The 6,021-nt window shown below is 41.3% G+C and overlaps 1 non-coding gene across 1 annotated transcript; it reads left to right on the top strand.

Moving 5' to 3' along the window:
• The first annotated feature begins 5,227 nt into the window (after positions 1-5,227).
• On the top strand, positions 5,228-5,334 carry LOC148576266 (small nucleolar RNA R71). Its single transcript, XR_015903896.1, has one exon. It is a non-coding gene; the product is annotated as a small nucleolar RNA R71 (small nucleolar RNA).
• The last annotated feature ends 687 nt before the right edge of the window (positions 5,335-6,021 follow it).

Genomic DNA, 6,021 nt, shown 5'->3' with positions numbered 1-6,021 from the left:
CAATCAATGTATTCATTGATCTCCTTGGCAATCTTAAGTGATCGAATTACAATTCCTTGTAATTTAATCTCTCAAATCTTGACCAATAGCCATTTCTTTGGTCAATTGCTCATGAGAAGAGATGAAGTATGGTCACTGATTATACCACATTCATTTCCCAAATCAAGTGTTTGAAGGATTATAGTCACATATCCATCCAAACCCAATTTGGTCCAGCATGAGAAAGCATTTCTAGTATGATCCCTTCATTCCTCTTTCAAGGTTCAGAAGAGATCCAAGTATGAATAGCTTCTTTTCTAAGATAACTACCCAATTGGATGAAGATCGAAAGCTTTCTAGTAAAATCAAGAGAAAAGATAGAAGAAGGAGAATGAAAACTAAAAGTGATCCATCAAATTACAACAGAGCTCCCTAACCCAATGAAAGGGGTTTAGTTGTTCATAGCTCTGGAAAATGAAAACAAAGATGGAGAATACATGCTAAAAGTAAAACTAGAAGTCTAGAGAAAGTAAATACAGAGAGTAGTTCTATGCCCAAAGGCTCCCTAAAGTTTCCAGCTCTCTAACTAATTCAAAGCTACTCATATATATATTACTCTTCTGATCTTCTAGTTGGCTCTTCAAGTCTTGGGTATGGGCCTTTGGATCCTGAGTTTGAAGCAGTTATCTTCTTCATTGGGCTTAGCTTTGCTTGCAGAGAGAAAATGTGAAGTAGGCAGGGACTTTTAGCTCAGGACATTAGTGGTGTTAACGTTAAGTGAAAGTGTGGGTTCGAGAACATTAGTGACAATCACCTTTTTCACTAACATTGCTCACCCAAGTATGAGCCACGTTAACTTCAACTTTAGTGGCACAAACGTTACCACTAACGTTGCCTCTTGGTCCTTCGCACACGTTATTGGGACTTACCTTTCCCAATAACATTGATAAGTTTCCCCCTTCCCTGCGTTAGAGTCCACGTTAACTTAGTTAACGTGGCTCTTAACGTAAGCTTGCCAATCCTTCGAGAACATTAGTGACACTTACCTTTGTCACTAACGTTCCAATGTGCCCCTATTTCTCACGTTAGAGTCCACGTTAACTAGGTTAACGTGGCTTCTAACGTAGTCATTCTAGCCATCTCCAACGTTAGTGACAAAGGTGAGTGTCACTAACGTTGGCTCCTCATCTCTTTATCCACGTTAGCTTCCACGTTAACTAAGTTAACGTGGGAGTTAACGTTGCTCATGGTGGCTCTTGGTGGTTCACCCCAACGTTAGTGACAAAGGTAAGTGTCACTAACGTTGGCGACCAATTTCTCTCTCCACGTTAGCTTCCACGTTAACTAAGTTAACGTGGGAGTTAACGTGGCTTATGGAAGCTTGGCCAATGTTAGTGACAAAGGTGAATGTCACTAACGTTGGCTTCCCTTTTGCTTCTTAATGTTAGAAGCCACGTTAACTAAGTTAACGTGGCAACTAACGTGACCAATTATGAGCTTGGTCCAACGTTAGTGACAAAGGGGAGTGTCACTAACGTTGGCCTTATTGTCTTCTTCCATGTTAGAGTTCACGTTAACTTAGTTAACGTGACTCTTAACCTGGGCTTATGATGGCTTCGAGGGCATTATTGGTGATTACCTTTCTCATTAACTTTACAAGTTAGCACCCATTCCACATTAGAGGTCACGTTAGTGGGACTAATGTGACTGCTAATGTGGTTCTTCTTTACTTTCTTTGTCCTGAAATCAAGCAACAAAGTGCATCAAAGTTCTAGTCCAAGTCATGAGTCATCCATCATCCAATTTATCATATAATTCATGAAAAATCCTCATGAAATCATGTAAAGTGCACAATGTATGCTTGAATGAAGATGTAAGTGAATATCTACCCAAAACTAGCTTATTTTCTAAGAAAATGCATGAAACTACCCTAAAAACAGTAAAGAAAAGGTCAGTGAAACTGGCCAAAATGCCCTGGCATCACAACACCAAACTTAAAGCTTGCTTGTCCCTAAGCAAGTTCTGGAACAAGAGAATGATGAATGGTATGCCAAGAGAAATGAGTCATTCTTGTGGAAGTCATGTTTCTGGTTTTATGGTGGTTTCATGCATAGCAACTTAGGTTCATTCTTTCACTGGATTTCAGACCTTTATCATGTCCTAGAATACTCACTGTGATTGCATCCCATGAGACTTTTATTCATTGATCCTTTTGTTGTCATTTCAGGGCTTATTTGTGTTCTTAGGCTAAATGCTCTGTAAGGGGGCAACTCTTTAAAATAAGCTTTCAGTCAACACTCCCGAACTAGTTAGTTCAAGGTGCTAGGTGTTGAAGCACCCCTAAGGACTTACTTCCTCAAGTCTCTCCCCCATACATACACACTACAGGCACATGATTTGTTTATTTTCTTTCCTTGAGGTCTTGGTGTCCAGCACCTCTTTGGGCTACTAAATGTTCTGTAGCAAAGATTACTCTTGATGGTGGACTTTCAACTGATAATCCTGGGTTAGTTAACCCAAGTTACCAGGTGATAAAGCATCCCTGAGAGATTAGTAATCCAAGCAGATCCTTGGTACAGGAACACCACAGACACATCCCTCAAGACTCAAACCCTTGGTGCCTAGCCTCTTTTCTTGCTATATTTTTTTTTATTCTTCAACTTTGATTGTTCTTTCCCTTTTTCTTATTAGGATCTTATTATTTAGCTAGTCTCATGGGTATGTTCAAAGCATAGTATTCATGACAGGTAGTTGTCTTCCCACCTTATGGTTGAACCAACTTAGCTAACTTATGACCACACCACAAACTCAGGAACTTACTCCATAGTATGAACTCCACTCTGGTCTTTTATAAAGCACTCATTCTCTTTTTCATTTGATTCAAAAGGACAAGCATACAAGTAAGCAAAGTGAGGGTGCAGTGACATAAAGACTAGCAAGCATAGACCTATTCAACAAAAAGCTTAAAAGACAGAATTTAAAATGGTTCAAACTATCATGGAAGCATGTTCTATTTCATACAAGATCTTCCTTATTTAAAGTATAGAAAAAGATGGACCAAAGAAGGAACTCCACCACCTTTTACTCATGTGGATGCCTATGCTCTCCCTCTTGTTTGTCCTCTTTGTGTCCCTCTTGAGTGCTCGTACTCCCACTCCCTTTGCTCTTTCCAATCAACTTCTTCCAGAAACCACCATCTTCCATCTTCTTCTTTAGTGTTTCCTTCTGCTGTTTCACTTTCCTTTCCTCTTGTTGTGTAAAATCCTTTTGGACCTCATCATACGTAGGGATGGCATAGTGTAGATGATGCATATGACTAGACATGTAGTTCAACTTGGCTTGAGTGTTTACGTTGAACTCCTCCCTATGTAATTGCCGTCCTTCATTAAGTACACTGAACTTGTTGAATGCTTTCATCTGAGCTATTTGCCATTGATTGAGTTCTTGTAAATGCTTATCTTGACGTTCTTGCCTCTCAGTAACTTGGTGGATGACTTGAGTGAGTTGGAAGTAGTGTTCCTATTGCTGCTCCATTTGTTATTTCTGCCACTCCTCTTGTTGGCTCATCCAGTTTGACTGAAGGCGTAGTATTTGTCCTTGTCCTTCCATATGTCTCATCTCCAAATCCTCAATGGCTCTTAGAAGGTGATTCATATTCAAGTTGGTTGGGTCATGATGTTCTTCTTGTTGATATTCTTCCTGATGAGACTCCTCTTGGTGAGCTCCTTCTTTCGCTTTTAGTTTCCCTATTTGTGGCCTTCTTTGTTGCTGAGCAGGCGTAGTATAGACCAGACGCTGGAGTGTAACTAGCCTCCCAGGGTTCACCCAGTCTGGATTGCTATCCTCGAAGACCACCTTGGCCTTTGTGTACAATCTGAGAATGGTGCTGGGGTACCAAAGCCTGGCACCCGAATCAACCTTCTCAGCTGACTCTTGAATCCCCTCAGCTATGAGTTCATGCACATTGATTTCTCCACCTTGTACTAGGCAATGTACCATAGTTGCTCGATTAATATTGACCTCTGAATTATTTGCAGCTGGGAGGATAGACCTCCTTACGAGTTCAAACCATCCCTTGGCCTCCGGGCTAAGGTCTCCCCTCTTGATGAACCGGGGTCTCCCATCTGCATACCTCTCCCAGTCAGCTGCTATAACACAGATATCAGTCACGATTTCTGTGAGCTCATCATTGTCAGGGCTCTTACTTATCCTTGCATGATAACTGAGCTCATCAAAATGTGGTGATTTCAGGTGAAGAGTTCTTGTTATAGCATTTGGGCTGAAGTCCACCTCCTTTCCTCTTACGTAGCTTTTGAAGGTTGGGGCCTTGGTTTTGTCTTCTCTAACCACATTTGCATAGAACTCTTTGATGAAGTTTGCATTGATCTTCCCCTCTGGATTCGTGAGCCTTTGCCACCCTCTTTGTTCAATTTTCTCCCGAATATGTGGGCACTCATCTTCATTGATTTGCTCAGAGAGATATCCCACTTGAGATTCCAACCTCTTGATGGTGTCTCCCTGGTTCTTAAAATTTGCTCGCACTTCCTCCTTGAATGCCTTGTTGTCTTGAATCTTTTTGCCTATGCCTTCAAGTAGATTCTCAATCTTTGAGAGTCTGTCATCAAATAATGGTGGATTGGGATTAGAGGTGGAAGGATGAGGAGTGTTATTTTGGTTTTGATATGGATGTGGAGAGGTGTTGTCATGGTGGTGTTGATATGTTCTCTGTGTGAATTGTTGGTGAGCTGCATTGTTGTTGGGGTTGTGATGTCTCCGATCTTGGCCTTGATCTTGTTGATTCCCCCACCCAAAGTTTGGGTGATTCCTCCAACCAGGGTTGTAGGTCTTGGAGTATGGATCATGGTTTTGCCTAGGTGAATTCCCAATGTAGTTGGCTTGCTCCTGACTACCCTCTGCTTTTTCATTCACTCCTTCTTGGGTTGCTGATGAAGTGGTGATTGCTGCTACTTGGTTCTTCTCCATCTTCTTGGTGAGGTCAGCCAGCTGCTTGGTAATGAGCTTATTTTGTGCCAGCAGAGCATCTACATTGTTTAGCTCCATCACTACTCTAGTGTTCCCTCTTTCAGAAGCATAGAAATAGTCATTTTCTACTACAGTTTCAATGACGTCTATGGCCTCCTCAATGGTCTTCTTCTTGTTCAGAGATCCCCCGGATGAGTGGTCTACTGCTTTCTTTAATTCATAAGAAAGGCCTTCATAGAAAATGTGTAGCTGCACCCATTCATTGAACATATCTGGTGGACACCTCCTTGTCAGGTCCTTAAACCTCTCCCATGCTTCATATAGAGTCTCACCATCTTGTTGCCTGAAAGTTTGGACCTCAGCTCTCAGCCTGTTGATTCTTTGGGGAGAATGGAAATAAGAGCAGTCAATAGGCGTCAGGATGAACACCATTAGACTTCACCGTGTCACATATCCTTAGGAAGGTGGTTAGATGTTGATTGGGGTCTTCTTGGATGCCTCCTCCGAACGAACAGTTGTTCTGAACAAGGGTGATGAGCTATGGTTTTAGTTCAAAATTGTTGGCATGGATGGTTGGCTTTTGAATGCTACTTCCACAATTTCCTGTGCTTGGGTTGATGTAAGAGCCTAAAACTCTTCTCTCCTCCCTAACATGATTTGCTCGACCTTCTCTGCCATGGTTGTGAGCCTCTTCTTCATGATGGTTTTCCATATTTTCTTCCATGTTTGGTTCAAAGTATTCCTCCTCTTCCTCGGCACCAACTACTCGTTTTTCTCTTGCTTCCCTCCTTAATCTAAAGAAGGTCCTCTCAGGTTCAGAATCAAAGGAAGATGAAGCCCCACTTCTTCTCCCTGTCATACAACCAACAAAGCACAAGCAAGGAAAATAGATGCAGAAAGTATTTCTGTTAGAATTACTGTTAGTGTGAGTGATGCAATATATCAAACAGTTAGTGGGTTAGTGAACTGAATTGTAAATAACTAAAAAAAAAAAGAAAACGAAAAAGTAGGGAAAAGGGAAGAAATTAACTATCAAACAGAAAATTAAATCAAACAAAC

Source organism: Arachis ipaensis, chromosome B1, assembly GCF_059453495.1.
Source record: "Arachis ipaensis isolate K30076 ecotype BB chromosome B1, ASM5945349v1, whole genome shotgun sequence".
NCBI lineage: Eukaryota > Viridiplantae > Streptophyta > Magnoliopsida > Fabales > Fabaceae > Arachis > Arachis ipaensis.
Note: the sequence above shows the minus strand (reverse complement) of the source record. Positions and strands in the feature narration are given on the sequence as shown.